Source organism: Onychostoma macrolepis, chromosome 03 (assembly GCF_012432095.1).
Source record: "Onychostoma macrolepis isolate SWU-2019 chromosome 03, ASM1243209v1, whole genome shotgun sequence".
Classification (NCBI taxonomy): Eukaryota; Metazoa; Chordata; class Actinopteri; order Cypriniformes; family Cyprinidae; genus Onychostoma; species Onychostoma macrolepis.
Window position 1 is genome coordinate 9,042,460 of NC_081157.1, and position 26,361 is coordinate 9,068,820.

Here is a 26,361-nt window from a genome sequence, read left to right on the forward strand (position 1 = left end):
CTGCTTGCGGCCTCATGTCTATTAGCCAATCGCAGATGTGCTCTCAATAATCATGAAGAGTGCCTGCACTCCTAGCGGCACCAAACGGGAGTGCCATCTTTGAGTCTGAGCACCCAGATTTAAGGTTTCAGTTCCTCTGTCTTCCAAGTTTCCCCTGCCTCCATTGGTCCTCCCAAAGCTCCCTCCTCCTCCTCCCCTTCTCGTTGTATTGATGGAGATAATTACTGCTGAATGGAATTCCAGATTCCCATGGATGTCAGTCTAGCCGCTGGCCGCCACACTGCATCCCCCCACCCTACCCTACCCCGCCTCCCTTGCTGTGAATGAGAACGAAACAGAAAGCATGGGACGAGTTTTAAACATCCAACTCCAACGCATCTCTTCTGGCAGGTTTTTGCTGCTTAGCTTTGAGCAATTATGTAATAAACGCCATCTATACGGTCTTTCAGTTGGTCATTATCGCCAAGTAAAGCCAGACAGGGTGATCAGGATATATTTACCAAATAAATAAAAGACTTCAGTCAAAATGAACAGTGGTTTCACGTCAATACCAAGTACTTTAGCCAGACCGGAAAGTTGTACTGATCGGGGCCCCGGACCGCATCTGTTTTATGAAGAATAAGTGCACAGTGACGAAGCAAGAGATTTCTATTAAAGGTCAGCAGATTGAGGGACTGCTTTGGAAAGTTCTCATGCTCGCAGAGAGAGAGCGATCCAGCTCAGCAGTGTGGTTCATATTCCCGTACACCCACACACCCTCCACCAGCCAGCAGTAACCGATACATGTGCGGCCCATCCAAACTGGCAGGCCTCCGCCCGCTGCGGCCCAGCCCAACGCTTGCGGCCCGCGCTGCCAAATGCCCAGAGCCACACAGCGACACGGAGATCAGCACTCTCCTGACAAGCAAGAAGTCTTGGCTAACGTCTGCCCTGGGCGTTAGTAATGAGTCCACTTAATAAGCCTATTAAAAGGAATAAATCACCAGAGCATACACATGTGAAAAGAGTGCTGGCTGAACATCCGTCGCAGTGGCACCAGGAGATGTGTCCAAGGTGTCTTGCGTCCTTGGTTCAGGTATCGGATGAAAGACGGGAAAGTGCTAATGAATGGTGGAATGTCTTCAACAGTCCGTCTCTGGGCATATCTGTGAGGTCACAGGAATATTGTACAGTCATGAAATAAAGCTTCAACTGGCGCTGGGACCGCGCCAGTGGCCGAGGAGTAATTGTGGACTTTTTTTCTATTCTGCTGTCATTCTTTGTGAGGCGGGAGCGTTTTGAGGAAATGGTTTGGATGGAGCTTAAAGCGTGCTGTGCGAGCATTCACATGCAGCGGGGTTTGGCACCGGGCCCCGTTTAAGCTTCAGCCTCATTAATGGCTCCTCCAAGGGGAAATGGCCATTTGTATGTGTGTGATACTTGTACCTACGAGGCTGTTGGGGTTTTGGAGCTCCACCAATGAGAAAAATACATTTCATTGCACGAGGTCAGAGGTCCCCAGCTGGAAAACCCACGGATAGGTTTTGGCCAATAGAGCCTCCGAAGGCCTGGAAGGCTATTGCAGAAGAAAAAATGGGAATTTAGACATTGACGTCACATGCTTCTGACAGCGAGACAAACAGCTCATAATCAAGGTCTCCTTACGTAACTGGTGTAAAGTGATTAACCAGCAACCTTTGTCACACTGAATCGGTTTCAACTGCTTCCTCACGCCACTTCAAACCCGTGGAGCAGACTGAAACTCAAGTTGTTATCCGTGGAAATGCTCAAATCCCATGCTGGTGCACTGTGATCGATCATAACACATGTGAAAACCGAAAATGTTTGGCATCTAGTCGTGCTATTTGAACCGAAAGTAGGCTCTGTGAATTGGAGAGCTGCAGAAGGGAAGATTTCAGTCTGTTCCACACAAAGCTTTCATAAAGTGCTTTAGTGTAACTTTAATGGTACTTTTAAGAAGTTCTTTTGCAGATTGGCAGCTTTACGGAAAAGAGCGAAAGCAAGTAACGCAGATTTTGAACGACGGGGTCAGTACATGATGACAGCTCTTTCATATTTGGACGGACTGTCCCTTTAAATGGCAAGACAGGAAAAAAAAAAAAAGATCTCGCCGAAAAGGGGAGCTGCAGTTGAGCGAGGGCTGGAGATTTACGGGTGTGACTTAGGGATTTAATTCCTGTCATGCGATTGGACGGAGTCATGAGGAAACAAAGAAACACAGGGAGGTGGTGCTGGAGGACTGAGAAAATCCCCTTTGGCACAAGCTTCTGTAATTAATTCAGGAAAAATTCATCACAGCAGGCTTCTCCCAACACACAGCTCCTTTAATCACTTCATATCCTCCAAGAGACACGCACCAACCCCCCGTCCGCTGACCGACGGCCACTTCCATTTATTTATTCGCCTCCTCAGAAGTTGAATGCTACACATTCGTAGCAGACTAGGAAGTGTGAAGCACCGTACAAATGTGTTCATGTGGACGTCCCATGTGAAAGTTCCTGCAGCAGCGGGGGTGTAGGGGGGTCGGATGTGCCCTCCCTCACTGTTTCCCAGGACTGTTTACCACAAAACGCCGCCATCTCTGCCCGCACTCATTAACACCAGCCAAACGGGCCGATGCCAAATCCTGCCCACCGTAACCCTGACGATCCAGCATCCAGCAGAGGGGGGGGGCATGATGTCATTGTGGGGCACGCTGGGGGCCAATCAAAGCCTGAGAAAATTATGTCAACCTTTGTTGAGTTTGTCCATTCAACGCTATAGAAGTGCAGTGAATTGAGATTGGCGGAGAGGTCATTTTCTCTGCGTGTGAGAAAAAAAGAGAAAAAAGAAAGGCGAGCGAGAAGGGGAAAGCATTGTGGTCATGCTAATGGTGCCGAGCGGAGATAGCGCCATAAAGATGTCATGAAATTTAATTGCCAAAACATCAGCATGGCCATTGTTCAGAAACCCACGGCAGGAGCTTTTACTGGCTACGCAGGAAAACTTTGATGAACTTCGCGAAGGTGAAAATGTCGAAATGCTTCTGTATGTGCGATCTCGTGAAACGACTTCAACAAATACAACTCTCAAATAATATTTCTTGCCCTGTGGCACCCCGCTGGGCTCGTAACTTCAGCAGACGGGTGTTATTGAGCTCTGCTTCTGGCCGACGTTGAACGACACTTGAATAGGAAATTATCATGGAGGGAATCCATAAGATTTGACTGGATACACAATATGTAATCCATCTCTGTCTGGCACATACGCAAAAACACACTGCAAAGCTGAATCTCACAAAGAAAGGCCATGTTGAATCATTTAAGAAGGCTGTATTATAATTTTTACATCCTTTTCGATGAGTTTGAAGAATATTTGTCTTTAAATAAGATAATTATGGTAATATTTTTGTAATATCCAATTGTTTTCTTCAAGTTTTCACCCATAAACACATGGAAAATGAGACATTTATTCATGACGCAGTAGGGTTGTTCCCTTGAAATTCAGTCAAGGGCAATTCATGAGTGTCTTTCCTCAGAATTTTCGATCTGTGCAAAAAGAAATGACAGATAAACTCAATTCCAGCCTAACAGGTACTGAGCACTTCCGCCACATGACCGGGAAGAAATGCTAGCTCTGCTGTCGCTGCTCACCAGTGAAATCATGTGCAGATACGACATGACTTGTTTAAGGTTAATGAAGCTCAATAAATCTGCAGCAGACAGCGGGTAAACAGGATGTCTGCCACACACACATATATTGATTGTAGTAAGTCAATGTCAGATAAGACTAACATTACTAATTAGTCAATGTTTATACATCGTGAGCCGGTTTTGAGCTGCTGTTTGCATGTAAAGATGTTAGTAGTCTTGAGAACAGTATTCTGGGGGAATTTCCAACTGGGATGTTATTACAAATGTATAATAAATATAATTATAAAAAGTCTGTGTTTTTATTTATTTTGAATATTGTGTGCATGTCACCACCCGTTTTTGAGTTTTTCAACATCATGACATGATAGATTTTGCTTCAATCCACTTTTTTTTATTTAAGCAAAAATTCAGGACAATTTAAAAAAATATATCAATTATACATGCAAGTAAAAAAATATTTATATATTAAAAAGGAAGGAATATTGTACAAGAGGACGCGTTAGATTGTGACAACATCTCTTATCTCTTATCTGCCTTATCTCTTTATAAAACAACACTGCTATATTATTGAAATATTAGCACAATTTATGTTAAAACAATATTTTATTAGATAGCTAGAAGATCTAGTCCCTGGCATATAAACTTTAGTTAAAAAAAAGGAAAAAAAAGTTTAACAGTGGGTGCAGTGAACAAGAGTTTCAACATCATAACTACTGTTTATGTGTATTGTATATTTTAGCATGACTGGAACAGTGTACTGACCAAGCAGTAGAAAACAAATGACGGAAAGGTAGAAAATAGTCTGAGTAATCCAGTATCTGCAGTCAAAGCATGGTAAACGGAAACAGCAGATGCTGTGAGATGCAGTCCACACAACTGAAATCCACTTATGAAATGAGCACCTCCAGATATCAATCCATGATGTGGAGAAATCAGCTGTCACACTCATCCATAAGTCTGCTCAGACCCTACCTGTAAAAACAAGCAAAAAACATTTCAGTGTTTCAGATGTTCAGCCTCATTAGCAGCTTGAAGAGTCTCAGAGATTAATGAATAAAGAGCATAACAAATAAAGAGAGAGAACTGAATCAAAGGTAAAAACTGAGTTCAAACGAGGACTTTTTGTATTCATTCAGGAAACACTTCGAAATCCAAATTCTTTGACTCCACCTAGAAATATGTATTTGCTGGGAATAGAAATCATCTCCTCCATGTTGTAAGTGCTATACTTTATACCAGTTCACATACAGAAACAGTTAATTCAAACATAAATTAAGACATCAAAACACAGTTTAGAGTCAATGGGATTACCTATGTAAAAGAATGTACAAAACCTTTCAAGATTAAGAGTTCAGATATTTCAAATAAATAAATAAATACAAATCGTTTATTGAAAGCAGAGCTTGGACGCATGTAAAACCCACAGACGAAACTCCGTGGGACTCACTGACATACAGGAAACAGCCACTGGCGTTATGAGCCTGTTAATGCTACAGTACGATTTTACACTGCCCACTATAGATGCTACAGATATTTTTTTTTTTTTTTGCTCACATGCGACTCAGATCTGTTTTTCTCATGACAGTGTGAACAGCACAAACCACATGGAATCTGATCTTTTAAATTTCCGATTTGCACCACTTCCATATGTGGTACTAAATCCGATACAGGTCAGATGTTTTGCAATGCAACGCAGTGTGAACAGTCATATCGGAATTCATGTGACTTACGTCACTTTAGATCGACATTCATCACGATTTTGCGCTCATGGGAGTCACTTCGAAGATTTTACATACCCAAAGATATCCAGACAGTTGCGAAAGGTAGTCAGTGGAAGTACAGCGATGCGTCAGAGCTCACATTACAGTAACAACAATATATACAAGCAAAACATGAGGGTTTGTATCAAAGTTTCAAAATTCAATTTTTACTAATATATAACAGCGTGCTATGCAAGTTCATAGTTTTCACTCGGAATTGGGCTACTTTTTCACTGTTTCCACGGGTTGTTTTTCAATGCGATACAGGCATTTACCCCCGGAATGCGGATAGTTTTGGACTAGTTTTGAGAAGCAATTTGGCCGATTTTGTTGTGAAAACCTGGCAAACCTGTTTGTATGATGCTTTTGCGTATGCGGGTCAGTTCAGAACCATCTGATATTGGCCGCATTTAAAACAACAATGTAGGGCACTATGAAATCGCAAATTCCATTTTTTTCCAAATTCGTTTGAATTTTTCTGGATTCCGTTTTTTTTTCCTTCTGTTTTCTTGACCCTGTTTTAATGGTTAATTAAATTTTATTAATAAAAAAAGCATGTCTAATGAATTCAAATGATGAAGCTTACAATTAAACAATAATGAAAGTTTAAAAATGTAAATTTTTAAGGCCCTATGAAATATGTTTTTTTTTTAGCTGTATTTTTTTACCAAATTAACTAAACAAACTTTTATTTTGACAGGTTGTTGTAAAGAGCCGTTAGGTTTCTCTGTTTATATGATATGACAATCGTTTTTTCTCAAAAGAAACGATCAAATGCTCATGAAGTGACTCTCAGAGCAGTTCTAGAAATCATGTTCATGTGTTCACTCGTATATTGAGGCAGCAGAACCTGAAAACACAGCGAGCTTCACATGTGCTTCAGTATGTGTAGTAAACGAAACTACGCATCTGCGCCATTCATTCATACAGAGATGCGCAAAACATGCAGGATTCATATTTAAATAATATTTTTAGTGGCTTAATATTAACAGACACTTTCTATATCGCAGTTTGATTTAAGTGTAATGACCTACTTTTGATTTATTCATCCAAAATGTGTCAAATTCCATGACATTCAGTGTTATACAGTAAATTCCATTTTTATTACTAGATTCCGCGATTCTGTCTGTGTTTTCCGCATCGCGGAAATCATATGCTGCATCCCAGTTCACCTACTTATACTATGCCCTACAAGTATGTACTCTTTTTGTGAAGAATAAGTACATACTTTTGAGTAGGCAAGCTTTGGGACACACTACTTCGTCATAACGGTGTCTTTAATGGACGCTCTGTTGCTTAGTTACGTGCATTCTGTCACTGTTTAAACTGCCCTTTCAATCATCTTGTCAAAGTTAACAAAACCGTTTAATTTAATTTCCTATCGTATTGGAGAGAAATGAAGAGGCACATTGCGGGTCTTTCATGCCGAGAACTCTCTTCATATGTTTGCATAATGATGCATTTAAAAGTTAATGACCAAACGTATCATTATAAAAGTTCACAATGTTGCTGCAGATGAAATATAACGCGCATAATATTAAATAAATATTTTTTAATCAGGTTAGACATTGATTATCACTGAAACCCCTTTCTATGCCTGTCCGTTGGTCTCGCATATCCGCCATGTTCGTAGTTTTTAAACACCTTTTATGTGTGTTTGTAGTTCTAATCGAATCCTCGTCCACCGCGCAATGTGTTGTGGGCAATATTAGCCATTAGAGCCATCGATCTGCACTTCAAATTTTAATCTCAAGTAGTAGACAATCCGGGACTCTTTGGCATACACTTTTCAACATACTATGATTTGGGACATACTAATTATATTTTCGAATACTATTTAGGACGGATAGTATGCAAATTGGGACGCAGCAATAGTGAACACAACAATGTGAACAGCTATAAAAAAATCAGGATTGAGCACTAAGGCTCGCAGTGTGAACGTAGCCTCAGAAGTTGTCACAGCCTCAGACGTCACGCCCACAGACAGTTGGCTGAACGTCTGATGCATGTGGCACACAAAAGTGGAAACACTTCAGGAGTGTCGAAGTCGTTGTCAGATTGGTTGAATTATACAGGATTTCCGGGAGACGCGTGTCTCGCGTTCTTAAACGTTCCGCCTAGAAACAAAGATGCCGTGACGCCAAACCCCTCACGAAAGAAAGCCGTCGTGTTTACAACTGTGACGACAAACGCTTATCAGGATCAAATAAACTCTAGATTTTCAAAAGTATGTGAAATATTTAAAGTTCGCGGCATAGAATCTTTAAAATACATCTGAGAGTTTTACACTGTTTTTGTGGCGACATTTACATGTCGGTCAAATGGCCTCATGGGCGGGCCTTGGCCAATGAAAGCTGCCATGGATTCCAGATCTTCAGCCTTCAATCTGAAGGACTGGCTACGTGAGACTACCTTAGAGGAAGCTCTGATGTCAGCTGGCCCTGCATGAGGTGACTTCATCGCTTGTGTTTGAGGTGGCAACCCCAAACAAAAACACCTCCGCCATGACATCACTGTTGTTTCTGCGCTGCTTGCGTTGCCATAGAGGTGATGCGCGAGGGTCTGTCGGCCTCGCTGGTGGCGGTGTGCTGTCTGCGCAGACCTGCCAGGAGTCACGTTCCACCTCTGCCTGTCTGGGCCTCGTGCCTGAAGCTCTACCCGCACGGCAGAACCAGGCTCAAACCTGCCTGCCTGTCTGTCTGCCTGCCTGGGGCCAGGGCTTATCAGTCCATCAGATCCTCCGTCTGTCTCCTGGCAGTCTGCCCCGCGTCCACATACTTCACTCCACAGCTCACGGCCAGACCCTCAGCGACACCCATCACAAATACTGTGTGAACAAATACTCTCGTTTTTTTTTTTTGCTCTCTATCGTCAACGTCTCATAATCAAGCTCTCCATCAGGCCACACAGCTGGGCAATCACAGCATATCCGCTTACCATCTGATATCTGTGTCTCAGTGGCGGCTTGCCTTACGTAAATCAATGTGAAAGCTCTGTGTTACATGTGCATGTCGAACACGTCTAACCTCAGCGACTGACAACATGTCCGGCTTATGTTACGCTCCGAGAAATCAAAAGAAAATCCGACCTGTTTTTAGGGTCATTAGGCATTGTGCATAATAGCACAATGCACATAATATCAGATTCACCTGATTTTACCTGACGGGCAATTCTGAATTCCCAGCTCTTCATTTGGTGGTGTGTTTAATTCTATTGCGTACACTATATTAAAACACTCGTCTGGTCTAGTCTGGACACGCAAGCTTCCCGTTTAACTGACTCAGGTTACTAACTGTGTTGTTGCACAACAGCTCAAGTTCACTGTTTCCCACACATCTGTAGTACGAGGATCATACGCTGCGTTATTACAACTCTGGTCTTCAGAAATAAGCATACACAGCCTGACAGTGTCAGAACTTGCACAGTCACATAATTCCACTGCTAATGTTTCTGTAAAATATGCTCAAATTGTTCTGGGATGTTTTGATTCGATCGTTCCTGAAGACTGTATGAACTTTCCTGACCTACAATTAGTTGTGACACCAGTCTCTCTCTCTCTCTCTCTCTCTCTTTCCGCCCTGGGGTCCATTCATACTACGCTGCATTTACAGTTGATCTACTCTCAGTGTGGAGGGTTGAAAACATCAGAAATTTTAGCGTAGCCAAAAGATGAAAAAGAGTAGGGCACTATGATTTCTGCGATGCGGAAAATGTGGGCGATATCGTGGAATCAAGTCATAAAAATGGAATTTACTGTATAATGTGATATAGAAAGTGTCTGTGAATATTAAGCCACAAAAATACAATTTAAATATGAATCCTGCATGTTCTGCGCATTTCTGTGTGAATGAATGGCGCAGACGCGCGGTTTCGTTTACTACGCACGTGTGAAGCTCGCAGTGTTTTCAGCCTTTGCCGCCTCAATATATGAGCGAACACATGAACATGATCTCCAGAACTGCTCTGAGAGTCACTTCATGAGCATTTGACCATTTCTTTTGAGAAAAAACTATCGTCATATAATATACAAACAGAAACTTATAAGGCATTCACAGCAACCTGTAAAAATAAAAGTTTGGTTTAACTTGACAGAAATATATTACCTCATGTAACTGTAGTACTACTACTAATAAAAATATTATTAAAACATTATTTTTAAGGAATATCTACCAGAAAAATTATTTACCCTAATGTTTTTACCAAAAAACTGTAAATACACAACAGTATTTCAGAAAAAAAAATAAAAAATAATAATAATAATAATTCTTAATTAAATCTAATTTACCTTAATAAAAGACATGATATTGATTATTAAAATGTAATGAAACCATTCAAAACCATTGAATCCAGAAAATTAATGGAAAACAGATTTCACAGAATTTGGTAAAAATTAAACTGAATTTGAAAAAAAGTAATAAAAGGTATTTCATAGGGCCTTAAAATGTAATTTACTTTGAATAAATCTCATGATTTCAATTAATTAGACAGGTTTCTTTTTTTATTAATATTTTTAATTTAACCATTAAAAGAGTCTAAGAAAAATTAAAGTGGAAAAAAAACGGAATTCAGAAAAAAAAAAAAAGAAATTGAATTTGGGACAAATAAAACGGATTCCATAGGGCCCTAAAAGAGAGCTCTGGGAGAGACTCTTTTATTCCATACGTACACAGAATGATCATTTTCACTTTTAGGCTTTTCTCTCCTATAACTTTCATAACTGCATTATCTTAATTAACTGATTATATTCAAAACCTGTAATACTCCACAGCTATATATAAATAAAGACAGCAGAATGTGAGCCACACACACTCATACAGTCAGTTACACCCCTCAGTTGACTGCTGTACAATGAAACTAACATGACATACGTGTATATAAAGAATTAAAGAAGGACCAGAGCTTCTCCAACCTGCTTAACATCAACACACTAGCAGAACAGAGGCATATGGACGAGGGCCCGCTCTACAAAGTGTATGATTTCAATGATTTCATATCATTTCTGATGGTCCAATAGTTCAAAATAAGGCTCTTGTGAAGAGAGACGCATAAACAAAAAGATGCAGTGCACAGAAAGCCAGAGTAAAATCCAGCTGCTGTTTTAAACCACTGCTGCGTCGTTTCAGTCAAAGCTGTTCTGAGAGAAAGCACTGCAGAGGGTCAGTTAGTTCATTTTAACACTAAAGGTGCTTGCACACTGAGTCAGATTTTTTCGTATGCGTCTTTCGTACTTTTCGTATTCGTCGTACTTTTCGTATTCGTCGTCCTTTCCTATCAAAATGCTTGCTACGGATGCGAAAACGCAGAAAATCAAACCTGGTCCGATTTTTTTTATAACGGACGGACAAAAGTTTCGAAGGCAGTGTGTAAACGTGATTGACACAACGTGAGGTCGTATTTATTTTTCAACGTTTCTTACACCTCTTTCTGTCTAAGTCAGTTTAATCACTCACAGCACCTAATCATGTCTTAGCAAACACTTTTAATAACAAGTATTGGTAACTGTGACTATGTGCTAAATATACTGCAGCACAACTAAACAAAATATATGTTGTTTAAAACTTCAAATGCCAAAATATATTAGAAAATGTATTTTCAAGGGCAAGACATTTTTTTAATATAATTTGGACAAAATAATTTACTTTTTCTTTTTTTTTTTTTAACAATCTGAAAATATATGATTAAATAAATATATGTAAATATATAAATGCCCTATGATCATTAGCAGCGACTTTTGTACGGACAAGCACTTGCAAGCAAGCACACAAAAATCTAGTGAAATAATCTAATAGCAGTTTTAATTCTGAAAGCCAGCCATAAGCAACTGATTATTCAGATTTTGTGAGTAAACAGGATGTGATTTCCTGCCATATCTGATGTGGGGTTTTGTCCCAGAGCACCAGATTAGAATATGAACGGTTTAGATTTCGTTAGACTTTCATAAAAGTACATGATGTCAACCGCCAATCCGTCTGGCATCATGTGACACGTTTCCTGATTTCCGGTGTGTGTGCATGTGTGTGTGACTCAGTCCTGATTTGATCTTTAGTGGCGGTGGATGTTTGAAACCATCTTCTCTCCTGCAGGCCGGTTGAACTCGATGTGCAGGAGGACATGCTGGTGGAAGCGTGCTAATCACACACAGACACTGGAAACAAAACCACAGACCTGCGGGCGACTTCATTAAACCCACTCTGATTAACAACCAATAGAGAGACTCAGTCAGAGCCTGTGGCGCAAACACGATAACATCAGCTTGATCCGAATCACCTACGATTTACTTGCTAATCTAAGAAGCAAATCAAAGTCCATTTTTTACTCTCTGTATTACTACACACTGTTAAAAACAAAGCTTGCATACAGTAAAGCACAGAGAGTTCCCAATACATTGTGATCTAAGGTTAGGTTAAGTAATGACCAAAATGTTAATTCAAGCTGTAGCCAGGCACACAGGCTCAGTGGGATAAGTGTAATGACAGTAAGGTCAGAGGGTCATGGGTCGGTCACAGAGACAGCTCTGAACGCAGCGTGACCCTCAGCAGGAGACAGTGAGAGCGAGATATGTGAGCGGTCGTCTCTCTGATAAGACCCCTGTCAATGACAGAGCGCCGGAAAGGAAAAGTGAGCCGGAGCCCCTCTGTCAGCCCTGTCCAACCTCAGCTGAAAGAAGCAACATCTAAGAGGTCCTGTTCACCAGGTTTGTGCTATGCTGTGAATACAGCCACTGCTAAAGGGTTTTTTAGATAGCCTTTTTCTATTATAAAATGGTTATTACATGCTAAATACTCGGTTACGTACACAGTTAAATACTTTAATGAAGGACACTGAATTTTCATTAAGATCTCCTCATGAAAACTAAGGTTAATAGTTGGCTTTTTTAGGTGCTGCGCAGTTATATACGCAGTGGCTTTGGTGAACTAGTGTTTCATAGGGATGTAACGATGAACCACGAGCCAGTTGGAAATCGATTCAAATCGGTTGAGATGCCAAACAAATCGCAATACAATTGGAGTAGGAATTTATATGAATGTATCTCTGAGGGGAACTGACTGTCTTTAGAAAATGTATGCAGCATCTTTGTTTGGATCATGATTATAATGTGTGGTTACCTCCAATTTTAAAATGGAAAGAGCACAGACAAAGCCTTAGTTTGTTTATATAAAGCGATTTCTTTATTTGTGTAACCATCAACAGGGTCCAGTACAGTTTCCATTAAAACCAATACAAGTCTCATTATAACCAGTAAAACCATTTGTGATGGTGTCTATTGTTTTTTTCAGCAGGGCTTTTTTTTGGATGATGATTAAAATGCAGTGGTTGCCTCTAATTTTAAATGGAAAGAGCACAAACAAAGCCTTAGTTTGTTTATATAAAGAGATTTCTTTATTTGTGTAACTTGTTTGATTTGAGGTTTGTTTTAAAATTTCACTTTAGTTTTGTTATATTTCAAATTTCACAAAGAAACGTGCAGCAATAGCCTAATAAAAGAACACCTTTTCATTTACTATAATGTCTTCAATCTCATTTTGTTAAAACAATCGTGAGAAAATAGAATAGTGAAATTAAAATCGTGAATCGAATCGTGAATTGAGTGAATTGTTACATCCCTAGTGTTTCATGTCGAAAACATTGACAAGAACGCCGTGTTGACCAATTATCATCCAGGACTGCAACTATCTGCTAGAGGAATGCATTATAACAATAAAAAAAGTTAGCCTAGTGGGCAGTGCGCTGACATATTACGCCGTTGCGTTATGGGCGTCCCGAGTTCGAAACCCGGGTCAAAGACCTTTCCTGATCCCTCTCCCACTTCACTTCCTGTCTACTCTACACTACACTATCTTATCTTAAAGGCAAAATGCCAAAAATGAATCTTTAAAAAAAGTCAATGGACCCTTTTCACAAGATGGTTAGGACGTGTTTAACGGTCATCAATGGTCTCGCTCAATTTTTTTCCTTTGATTGAAAACCGTGAAAACAGTATCGTGGAGATTTTCTTTTGTTTTTTGAGCAAATGGGAAAGTGAAGAAAATATATTTGTGGTACTCTCCCATTGACTGCTCTTCAAGTTAACCCAACTATGACGACTTCCGCTGCTGAGAAACACGGAAATGTGAAAAAGGTCCATGATAGATGATATCATTAATCAAGCGAGAGCAGAATTTATAGAGCATGCCTGTGGTCTAATAATGTTGTGACCTGTAACAAAACATTTTTACAATTTTTATTTCTGAATCATAAATCTTATACTACTAGTTTGGCCATGCAGTTTGTTCTGGACCAGAAAAGGCTAAGCCAGTAAATCCTTCTCATCTGGAGTGTGTTTCCTGTTGGCTGGATGTCGAACACCCCGCTGGTAATCTCTTACATGCTTCAATCATTTTCAGATGACTGTACACTTGAACACAAACATTAAACAACATAGAAGCAAGAAAGCGACCTTTCAGACTGACAGACTACAGGAGAAGAAGACAAGAGGAGCAAGTGGTCTGCAGAGATACGTGATCCCCTATCACACATGGAGCAATATTTCAGTTTCCCCAAAGCCAGTGCTTTCATTGTCATCAATCATCGGTGGCCACCCATTAAAGGGTTAGATGAACATTTGCATCTTGATTATTTGAATGGATTCAAAGATATATTAGTTACGGTAGAATATAACCTGATGACTAATAAATTAAACTTCGTAAAATTTGGGTCAGTTTCTCACACAAAGTTATCGTATGTCTTCAAATTTCAATATGAAGGTCAGCACTTATAGCCTCATGGTTAGTGCGTTGACATATGGCGCAACTGCACTCACAACGACCCGAGTTCGAATCCTGTCCCGAGGTCCTTTGCCGCTCCCATCTCTCTCCAATCAATGCTTTCCTGTCTGCTCTCTACTGTCCTGTGCCAATGAAGGCATAAAAAGCCCCAAAATATAACTTAAAACAAATTCAATATGAAGAACTCATATTAATATTGTTGACTTTTAGAATGCTTTCTATGTGCTTTTTGGAGCCTGAATTATCATTCGCTTTCATTTGGCAAAGAACAGCTTGAACATGCTGCAGATTTTCTCCTTTTGTGTTCAACAGAAAAAAAGGGTTTAGAACTGTTCCTTTCATAAAAGTTGCAGCAGAGATGTTTTCATTAAACTGTAAAAGACTAGGCTATATTAAACAGGAAATATATTTCTGCCATACTTCAGATTGGGTCATGGCGTGGTTACATAACATGGCCACAACCGTCTTTCTTCACATAGATGATGAAAACAAAAGGACATCTTGCACTGGACGCACAAGCCACGCCATGCTGTTTTACTGGGATTAGAAACAGCTTCTTCCATGGTGGGCTCCAATCCCACAAAATGCGAGCACATGGTTCCCATTGTGGTTTAAAGCAGACCAGGAGGGTTATGCTGCTGTTCCTGGCCTCATGGTGTGAAGTGAATGCCTTCAGGTCCAGGGGAATACTGCTGATCTGAGCTGAGGTCCAGGGGAAGGAGGTCAGGAGGGACAGCGGAGCTGCTCGGAGGCAGCAGACGTGCTCCTGTGTTGATGGAGTGGCCTGACACAAACAGTTGGTAGGTGAGGGGATATGAAACGGCGTTGAAATGCAGCGGATTTGAGTTTTCAGAGCCCACCTGACATTGCTGAGACACCAGAGAAGGGAATACCTTTGAAGAGGGTATCATGGAAACGGGAGAAAGTTAAAGATGACAGGAGGACTGCTGAAAGAGAGCGGGATGGTGGGAAATGAGAAGACCGAGGGCGGGGCAAGTGTGTGTAAACACTTGTAAAATGGTTGGCTGTGTTCTTTGACAAACACACACAACAGCACAGCAGGTAAAGGGTTTAGTCACTCATGCAGATGGTTCAGGGTTCTTCAGGACTGATTCTTGTGTTCTCGTGACAAAGAAGGTGCAATGTTTGACTGCCCGAGTCATATGGCAGCAACAATTACAGGGTAGGTTTTAAAAGTTCACAGAATGGGGTCTCCTATAAGGACATGCACAGTGAAGCATATCTAGTCCCATTCAGTAAACCAATTAAATTCCCCCAGAACCCCAGAGAGACCCACTAACTGTGCGATGCATTCAGTGTCTAAGTGAGCTACGGAAATTTACCGACATGAAATAAAAAGTACACTTGGCATCTGCAGAGAGGCCATTTATCTGCAATGTTGTGAAGGTTACTTTGGAAATGTAATAGGTTACAGACTACAAGTTACCCTATTTAAAATGTAATAAGTAGTGTAACTATTTCAATTACTTTATTAATGTGACTGATTACATTTGATTACTTTTAGATTATCAATCTAAATATCTAATGGGTTACACTTTTAAGGTGTCCTTGTTACAGACTAATTATACATTTAAGTACTGAGTAATATTAAATAACTACATGTGCTTACTATATGGTTAGGGTTAGGATTCAGGTTTGGCTTAGGGTTACTTGCACTTCACTTCACTCACTTTAATGTTTTCAACTGTTAATCATTTTCAAATATGTAAAATAGGCAGGGTTGACCTTACAGTTGTACACAACACTGATTACTGTCACACTTATGGAATCCTTCATCACTTGAATTAAGGTTATAATAATTTAATTTCAAAGCACAGCCACCAAAAAAAAAAAAAATCAGACTTTAGTAAAATCAGACTTTTATCGTTCTGCGGTTAAAATCATAAGACCTAGTTTAATAGCTGTGATACTGTTTTGAAATCAAATCTTTTCCCAGCTATGACAGGAAACACTGGCATCTAAAAATGCCTTGGAAAAAAAACTGTTAATCTTAAAAAAAAAAAAGTAAAGCATATGCATACACCCAAATAGGAAATAAAAGTCAGTTAAGTCGTGACGTATTGTCAAGTATGGTGACCCATACTCGAAATTGGTGCCCTGCATTTAACCCATCCAAGTGCACACACATAGCAGTGAGTAGTGATCAAATGCACACACACACTGCCCAGGGGAGCAGTGCCTTGCTCAAGGGCACCTTAGTCATGGTATCGAAGGTGGAGAGAGTGCTGTTCATTCACAATCCCCACCTTCAATTCCTGCCGGTGCGAGAATCGAACCGGCAACCTTCAGGTTACAAGCCCGACTCCCTAACCATTAGGCCACGACTACCCCAAAACGGTTATTAAATAAGCATGTGTCCTATTCTTGGTCCTAAACTCCTGAAACATTGGTGTCTCATATTTTAGAGAGGTCAATGCAATTTGGAAATCAATCAAATATGTATGTGTGTGAAAATATTCAGATGCAACCCCCTTTGGAATTAAGTTACTTATGAAAATGTGAACAATTTATTTACACATTTTTCTCAGTATCTGTAACAGATTACAGTTACATTTATTTTGTCATTTAATTACGTAATGCCATTACTAGATACTCCCCAACACTGTTTATCTATAACAAGTTATTTGAGGACAGATTCTAAAGCAAGCTGCATTATCACTGGTCATTCATAAGGTTAACCACAAGCCAAAGTATTAGCCTAGACTTCGACACACAACTCATTGTGCTACAGTCGTTTGTGCTAGACATGAATGACACAAAGATATGGCCTGTTGAAAGAAGTGCAGTTGATAAAATGAGTGAAAAGCATCCCAGTGACTTAAGTTGAAGAGCCATATATTAAAGAGACCTCGGGGTGGGCACTTTTGACCATCCAGAACACAATAGCAACATGCCAACATTCAAAACATCCTAATAACTGCATAGCAATGTCCTGGAAACCACATACAACACCGTACGTGGTATTATGGAGGCAAATGTTATGGGCAATTGCTATTTACATTTTCTCCAGGAAATGCCAAAACCCTTTCTCTTTCTTCTGGTGGAGATGTCTTAATTGACATTTTGGGCTTAAAGGTCAAGCAGGAGGCAGCCCCGTTCTGACCTTGTGTTTCCAGAGGTCAAACAGGTCACTTGACCCCCACCAGCACTCTGTTACCTCTATTGACCATTTCCGTTCATTACTGCCCTCTTTCTCCCCTTTTCCACCAAGCGTGATGTCATGTTTTCCCCTTTTGCTTAGATAGGAGAGAGAAGGAGGCAATGGCTTTAATTAAATGCCTCCTGAAGGGCTTCTGCTATTTTCCGTTCAAGAAGCGCTTACATAAAACTTGAGTCATTAAGTCCCAACACTCTTCCAACCACTGAACCATGTGCTGAGAGGCTGGCCGAGCACCAGAAGCACCTCACGAGTGTCTTCGACAGTCTGCTTAGCAATGCTGGATCAGCAGTTTTCTTTCGACAGTCATACTGATGATTACGGTATTCCCGTCTTCAAATCCAACACAAACACTCTGCTTCTTCCAACGAGGGTCAGTCAAGAGAGATGATTTGGCTTTAGTCCCAGCAAGGACTTAATCTGACCAAATGTCACCCATAAACAAGTGATTCAAAGGTCTGGTCTAGGCGGTACGATACCCCCTCCAGGCCAACAAGCAACTACATCAGTGTCTGCTTCCAATTTGCCCTGTTTATCATTGCGAATGGAGTCAGCCACTCTTAGTCCTTGTCAGAAAAATAAACCTTGGCCACACTTAGAGCATATCGCTCCAAAACACTTAGCTTTCATAAACACTATTAGACTTTATCCAGGTCTTGTCTGCATGTCTGAGGACAGATCATAAAACCATGGAGTAGGTATTATGAATAAACACTGCGGGGCGAATTCTAAACTTTTAGCAACTAAACCCAATGTTTTATTTACAAACCACTCGTAGACCAATTTAACCAAGCACTTTGTGAAGTCATTAGGACTTCTTTCGATAGAATAAGCCAAGTTGATGAACATCAGCAACATGTGCCAATCACGTGTATCGTGGTTCTATTACTGCCAAAAGCAAGCTCTTAAGTCCAGTGTTATTTAAAATGGATGTCTGTGTACATTTTTTTAGTGATTATGGAGAAGAGCATTATAACAGAACACATCCAGTCAACTTTAGACATTTTGTTGACTAAGTAACTTTGCAACTATGGCTGAGTTACACTGGCACAAAAAAATCAGATTTTTTGCTCACATCTAACACGGATCGGAATTTGTTGCAAACGTGTAAACACAAAAATCCACGAGATCCGATTTTTTTAATCCGATCTGGGCCACTTCCAAATGTGGATTTTAATTGGATACATATCTGATATCTGGACATCCGACCTATATCTAAACACACATGTCCAATTCCCCTCTGAACTCCAAGCCACCACAATGCGAGGGCGACATCAGCGTATATGCACTTGCATTTTATTGAGGCAGGAACATTATGTAAGAAATTGCAAAATTGCAAAGAGCAATAAGGTTTTTGTAATTAAACCAACAAACTTTACTATTAGGCTACTCGCTAATGCATTCTCTCCCTATCGTTAATTCATTCAAATAAATATAATCTTACAGCACTACTTTTTTACTTCAGAATTCTCCATCTAACGAGCTGTAGATAAAATAAAGGAAAATTAAAAAAATTTGTCCGTTTAGTCAGATTTTGTGCTGGAAAACATTCATGAAGGCTGATGTCCATGCTCACAAATAATAGTTTCCACTCGACGTGAATTATATAAATAATTTTAATAGCACAGCCATTCAAAACCTGAGGGCCTACTACCATGTGCATAGTAAAGAGATCACTAATGGGCGGGAATTAATGTAAACACATATCGGATACCAGTCGTGTCTAAAGTGAATGTAAACAGGCGGGCCAAAAAAAAATCAGATACGGTCAAATAATCGGATCTGTGCATTAAGACATGTCAATTAATTCTCATTAGAGTATTGGCAGACTGTTGGGTTTACGGTTAAGATTAGCAGAATAAGTTGACATGTAGTTGCAAAGTTATGTATAGTTAGTAGAATGTCTAAAGGGGGCCATCAAACTAAAGTGTTACAGTGTTAAATTTAATTTCGTAGACACATTTGGTATATCGAGCATTAAGATGCATGTACGAACAAACCACGCTACCAGCAGGTGCAAGTGATTGTGAGCGAATTCCCTCCTCACCGTTTGGGCCTCTTCGCCATGGGGTTTAGTCACAGGACGATGAAGTGTCCCGATGATCAAGTAATTAAAAGGGTGCATCTTCACAAAGCCACACAGATCAAAAGAAGACTTCTGCTCAACGTGGGATAACGCGATTTCTATAGAAAGACCAGCGCAGCAACATTCTTCTGAGACTTTGCGCATCGGGTGTCCCCATGTCCAGCAAAAATGCTTGGACTGACAAGGCTTAAGTGATGTCTCAAACAGCTGAGGGGGTCTGGATATGTGCGAGCGGGCAAGCCGAGAGCCGGCTAAAGCTAATCCATCCTTTCTCTTCTCCTGAGTTTTCCTAGGGTGTGTAAAAGCTGAAGCTGACACTTTTTCCTCTGGTTGCCCTTATGCCCATCTTTGAGAAGAGGGACAATACCCGACCAGCTGAGCTTTGAGAGCAACTCGGTCCCGTGGAAGTCTAGGTGCAGACAAAGGCAACATGTGGAGAGGCCGAGAGACTGGAGCCATCGGCCATGAGGAGTTGTTTTAATGCGAGCTGACTGTCTGTACCTCCTCCTCCTCCTCCTCCTATCTGTCCTTCTTAATCCTCAACTTCATGAAAGCCCCACACGCCAGAGCTGACTGCCAAAACCTCAGCCAACCTTTGTAGGAAACAAAAAAGCAAAAGTTGCCGAGGTCGCAGCAGGCCTGGACCACCTGCTCGGAGAACTCAATTGCACTCGGCAACAGTGAAAGAAAGTAAGTTGCGGTCGCTCTTATGATCCTGCTGTACAAAGGAACAAATTGCGTTCCTCAGGCCTGTCCTCCGCGGGTCAGGAATCAGGGTGAGAGCCTGTGATTGGCGCTCTCAGGAAGTCTATTTGTTTGGCGAGCATGTTTGTAGCCCGAGTTCCATTCATATCTCCTTTCATCTCCTGCTTTTCTATTCTTCTGCCGTGCATTTGTTGAGGCACTTCTCTCTAAATTGAATGTTATTATTCCAAACAGTCCCGATGGCACCGTCTTATCTTTTATTTATTGTTGAGTGGCAAGAGGCGAGCGGGTGGGCGAGAGCATCTGCTGTCCTTCTGTAGCCTAGATTAAAGGGACGGACCGAGTCGGAGAGAGACATAGTGCTTCATCATCATCATCATCTTAATTGCATGGCTGAAGTTCTGATCGTTGCTAGCTTTAATCTACAGGCTCATGTAAACAACGACCAACAGGAAGGCTCCTGGAGAACATATATGACCATTCGTGAGGGGCCCATTCACAGACCAGCGTTAGATGAACGTTGAGTCGGGTGTAAAGCGTGTTACCTGATGTGAAAACTCATCCATAATGAAGCATGCATGAGCAATGAGAGTCTGACTTTACAATGCTACATTCATCATGTGTCAGAGCGCTGGTGTAGATAGCTGGAAGCTAGTTCAGCGGTGACATGCAGGTGTGACTGTGTGGTGGTTAAGCAGAACTGGACTATGATGCATGTGCTGGAGAATTACAGTCTCGCCGGCCCGGGACGACCACCCAACATGTGGCACACAACAGTCATACGGCAAACTGCAAGACACAAACATGTCTGCTCTACACGCACAAGGTTACATAAAAATAATATTGTACTCCCCTCCCATGTAAAATATAAATTTTAACTAGTCACCCTGGTTGCACAAGTACATCAAAAATAAGCAAGCAGAGACTTTTGGTAGCTGAACTGTGACTAAGAATAAAAACCGACAGAAATGTTGATTAGCACCATTCAGCTGCTAATTCTTGATCTCCTCTCTCAAAGCCTGTCAGCATACTGAAAACCTAACTCATCTTTCAAACAATACTTTTTCTTTTAAAGCTTAAAGGGATAGTTCAGCCAAAAATGAATGAATTCTGTAATTTATTCATCCTTATGTTGTTCCAAACCCATAAGACTTTCGTTCACCTTAGAACCACAATGTAAGACATTTGTAACAAAACCAGACAGATTTCTGTTTTTCCACTGAGAAGTCCAGGCAACCAAAACTCTGATGCTTCAAAACATTCATAAAGCGGTCGTAAAATAAATCCATATGAAGTCTTCTGAAGAACACAACCACTTTTTATGATGAACAGGTTTAATTTAGGCTTTTATTCACATAAAAACTTTGATCAATGCACATACGAAGGCGTCATTAAATATATTAAGCTCAAATGCGCTGCTTGATATTTTGGTTGTGTGGACTTTCTGTGCAGGGACAGAAATCTCCAGGTTTCATTAAAAATATCCTTGTTTGGGGTTGAAGATGAATAAAAGTCTGATGGGTTTGGAACTACATGAGGATGAGTGAATGATGACAGAATTTTCTCTTTTTGGGGGGTGAACTAACTTTAATACAGTTTAATATCTTGCGCGATCAAAAAAATAATAAAACTGTTCGGAATAGGAAATAAAACAAATATTGGGCTACTGAGCTACAATGAATGATACAGATTTGTTGAGATTGGAAGACAATCAATCATTATTTCCTATACAACACACATCTTTCACATTTCCAAACATCTTGTCTTTAGCATACCATGTGTTTGATTGGATGTGATATAACTGCGATTGTATGAAAGTTGTGAGAGGTTGGCATGAGTATTGAGGGGAAACAAACTGCTTTGCCCACGTTTTTATAATGTTTCCCATCTTGCTTCTTGAATTTGTTGTTTCTCTCAGAAATACATCACATTACGGCAGTGCAATGAGTCGCAAATACTGTACCAAAGTTTAGGACTATATTACAAATAAGAAAACAAAGCAAAGCAAAATACAAGATAAACTTAATACAATAGATAAATAATACAAATAGTAAATCTATGGGGAATCTACCCATACATATCTATGAGTACAACAATGAGCATGATGTTATCGTTTACACCGTCGACAAGCATACGCAGAGCGAATGTGGGCAGCCACGCCATCGTTTTCAAAAGTCTCCGTTTTGGTCCGTTTACACTGAAACACAGCCCCAGAGTTTTCAAACTAAAATGGGGTCAGTTTTAGAGGGTCAAAAACGCCTGAGTAGTGTAAATGACAGGCGTAACTGTAGCAAAAGTTAAGCGTTTAAAAACGAAAATGCACTAGTGTAAACAGGGCCTATGTCCGTCAAAGAAACATGTTCCCTGACATATTGCTTGAAAGGGCCCCAAGCTTCATTAAACTGTTTAGCTTGATTTCTCCAACTTTACAAAGAGAGGAAATCACGAATCTAGTTATTGTTACAGGGCCTACTAACAGTTATTCTAGTACATGGTAGGATGTTTGATGAAGCTCCTTTCATCTGTGTTTCGGGGTATTTAATGTCCCACAGCAATTAGCCTGTAGAAGTATTACAGCACCGCAGTATGAACTTCAGGTATACTTCAGATTTTACAAACCTATATGTGATTATCCAATCACACTGTACCATCTCCCATGAGTAATACTACTTCAAAGAAAAACAACAACGACGGTCAACTGTCTTATTACCATATCAATAAACTATTGTGAATCAGGCTAAATGGTTGATAGTGCTCTGGTTAAAAAAAGGCAGCCATATGAAATGCAGCAGTGGATTTTGTTTAATAGGCCTAAACTAGAGAAACATTTGAGACCAGCTACAGCTCTGCTCTTGAACATGATCAGAACCACACTCCCACGGTTTACTGATCCCAACAACCATCACAACAAAATTACATTAGCATGGGTTGAGGGGTCTCCAAGGAATCAACAAGAGCCGGTCTCTTCTGGCTGAGTTTGGAGGAGCACGCTGTGTTCACACAAACCTGATCGAACAACACAAGCTACAGAAACCAGATTAAAAATTCTCACCGTGAAAATCTGTGTGAAGCTTTACATCTGACATCCTGGTATCCACCTCGCCCAGCTTCAAAGGAAAGAAGAAAAACAAATACAGCGTTAGTTCCTATAATGACAACCCTGCTAAAACAAAACAATAGAAACCATCACAGAAATTCCAATGGTTTCCATTAAAATACCATTATAAACCATTAGCTTTTTCCAGTAAAACCATTACAAAATTCCTTTTTGTAGTGTGTTTTGGGCATTTTTCCAACAGGATTTAACATCCCACCAATAGAATCCATCACATACCAGTAGACACCATTATAGTTTCCATTAAAACCAATACAATTCCCATTATAACCATTAAAACCATTACATTTTCTATTGTGTTTTGGGCAGGGTTCTATTGTTTTTTTCAACATTTAAATACTGAAATGACCCGAGTAGTGGTCAAACAGTGGACATTTTTATGACCAATATGGTCACAAGAAGTCAATATCATCAATATGGAATAATGGGCTAAAACAATTAGATAACAACTGAGAAGAACACCAACAGTACACAGCATTCAAAATAAATACTCAAAATTTGGAAAATGTGAATACTTCGTAAAGTTGCCAGACAGTGGCCGGTAAATTACATGGTTTAAACTCAGTTTTCAAATTGATAGTGTGCCTCTCACCAATGTAGGCATTTCAAATCAAAGATGAAGGCGGCAACCGTCTGTAATGACTCATGCAACTTCAAATGACGTTTAAGCTATTGGAAAATTTACCATCAGAGGTTTAACTAGGACGTCTGTACATGTGGTGACATATACAATAAATGGATATTCCCGGATGAATAGACTTAATGATTATCTAGCCTAATGTTATATATGAGCAATGGGAGAGTGCTCACTTTCTCGACTGTGTTTGGGTACTTGTGGTCTATAGCATATCTTTGGCCTAAGACTTTATTAGAGTTATGTAACACACCAGCACTGATCAGTATCTGCAACAGCTTCCCAAAAACTGTGTATACCACCATTGACACCAGGCCCCTACTGACCATTGAAACTCATCCTCACTGACAACAAACAGCAGGCAAGCTCAGACAGAGAGATGAACTATAATCTGGACGGAAGCGGGGTATCTTGCGTCCAGCGTGTGTCATTCAGGGATTTGGGGAGTAACTCACAGCTCAAGCCAGAGTCTATTTCTAGAAGATTTCCTAAAATAAAGTACTGAGCTCTCAATCTGGCAGTAGAGAGCAAACCCTCATGCAGCCAGCAGCATGAAGTCAGCGGTGCCGTCACGTCACTGCTGACGAAACACTGATCTCGTAAAGAAGGTCAACAGACCTCCAGCGAGAACCACTGCAACGGCTTCAGCCTGTAACACGGGCCAGAACAGAGTCATTCGATCGGCAAACCTGATCCACACTAACGCAACACAGCAAAACCACCGAGGACAAGATGGGTTACTAACACATGTTTATTAAGCGAGTTCAACCAAAAATCGCGTACTCATCTTTATGTTGTTCCAAAACGACATGACTTTCTTTTTTCCACAAAATGAGTAGAATGACTGCACTGGTCTTTTCCGAAATATTAAGTGACCAAGAGCTGCCAATTTTTCAAAAACATTACCACTGAGGTATTATAAAAGTAGTCCATAAGACTCACGCACTGAAGTCAAACAATAACTTTGCCTAAGGAACAGACTAAAAATACACCATTCACTAAAATGATTCCCCTCTACACAAGAGCAACGCAAATATTCTGCTAAAAGTCACCTTTTGTGTTCCACAAAAAAAGTCTGCTCCTGTGGACTCCTGTATTTCTGTTGTTTCATAAGCGCCACCTACTGACAGAGAAAGAATTAGTATTTTCATTCAGCTGGTCTGCAATGAAAATCGGACCGTGTCCAGTATGAAGGGCACTGCCACTGACAGAACAAGTGAACGTCACTTCACAGGAAATGGAAAGGGAAATTTACCCACGAGCCATTGCGCATTATTCTCAGTTCTACTTGAACTTTGGCTAAAATAAACAATGAGGCAATTCTCCGGTATTTTTATGAAGTGTAATTTGATGTTGTTTTCAGTTTTCAGCTGGCTAAAAATGCGTTGGTGGACACACAGCCTTAGGTTTTTTGCAATGACCAATTGTATTAGTTAAATTTTAAATAATTTTTTTTTTTTTTTTATTTACATTGGCCATATGGTCATTTATATTTGTGTGCACAAGTATATAGTGTCACCACATCTCAAACTTCTCTAATATTCTTCTCTAATCTTCTACATTGCTGTTTGTGGCTCAGTTTGGATGTGACGTTTAGAAGGATACCTGTGTGGAAACAGTCATTGTTTTTGCATTACCTTGTGATGCTGCAAATGCACACAGCAAACAGAAATCACACACCGCAACTTTAAAAAAAATGTCAGGAACTCATCAAACTCTTCCACAAGACCAGAATAGATGATCTGAGCTGCTACCTACAATTACTTTATAGCGCCATAGTCTTGCTGTCTGTCAGCAACACCCTCATTTTACTTTCTCCTTATGGAGATGAATTTGAGTCCATGTTGGTACTTCAGTGGATCATAACTGAGAGCGATCTGTTATCAAACACTCGCTGTACGTCAGGTGCTTATGGAGACGCCAGGACTACTGCTTGACACCAGTTAATCATGCTGAGTGACATGGAAATGTTTTCTGGGAAATCGTACGCAGGTCGACAGGAGAGCTGCCAAAGAGCGGCTGCACCTTCAGGTGTGGCAAGTTGAAGTAACATGCTCGATATTCGATACGGATGAGAATGCTGAATGTGTTTACTGTCTGTCATTTCAAGCATCTGTGCTGATGTGCACATAATTGAACCTGCACTAGGGGTGTGCGATATATCTCATCTGCGATAACATTGTAATTGTTGTTTTAACGATGTGCGATTTTATATTATCGAGTATTTTTCAAAAACCATTCAGTGCGCACGCATACATTAAGAGAAGTTTAGACTAGTGCGAGAGTGTTCTTTCACTGCATGATTCAGTCTATTAAAATACATTTAGAATGATCGCAAAATTCAATATATGGGAGCAGAAAATTCATTTTACAAACCATTTTATATAGTTAATCAATTTCACACGAAGAATATAGTTTTTTCTCCAAATATTACCATGATTATAAATGTGATTGATTTTTTATTTTTTAAACAACAGTTCAATGAA

General features: G+C 40.3%; 1 long non-coding RNA gene across 1 annotated transcript in view; it reads right to left on the reverse strand.

Annotated features, from left to right (window-relative positions):
• Window positions 1–4,012: 4,012 nt before the first annotated feature.
• LOC131537612 (uncharacterized) overlaps window positions 4,013–26,361 on the reverse strand; it is a 60,012-nt gene continuing 37,663 nt past the window's right edge. The window contains exons 3-4 of the long non-coding RNA XR_009270324.1: window positions 23,179–23,233; window positions 4,013–4,604 (exon numbers count right to left, since the gene is read on the reverse strand). This is a non-coding gene — a long non-coding RNA (uncharacterized LOC131537612). The remainder of the gene's footprint in view (window positions 4,605–23,178; window positions 23,234–26,361) is intronic.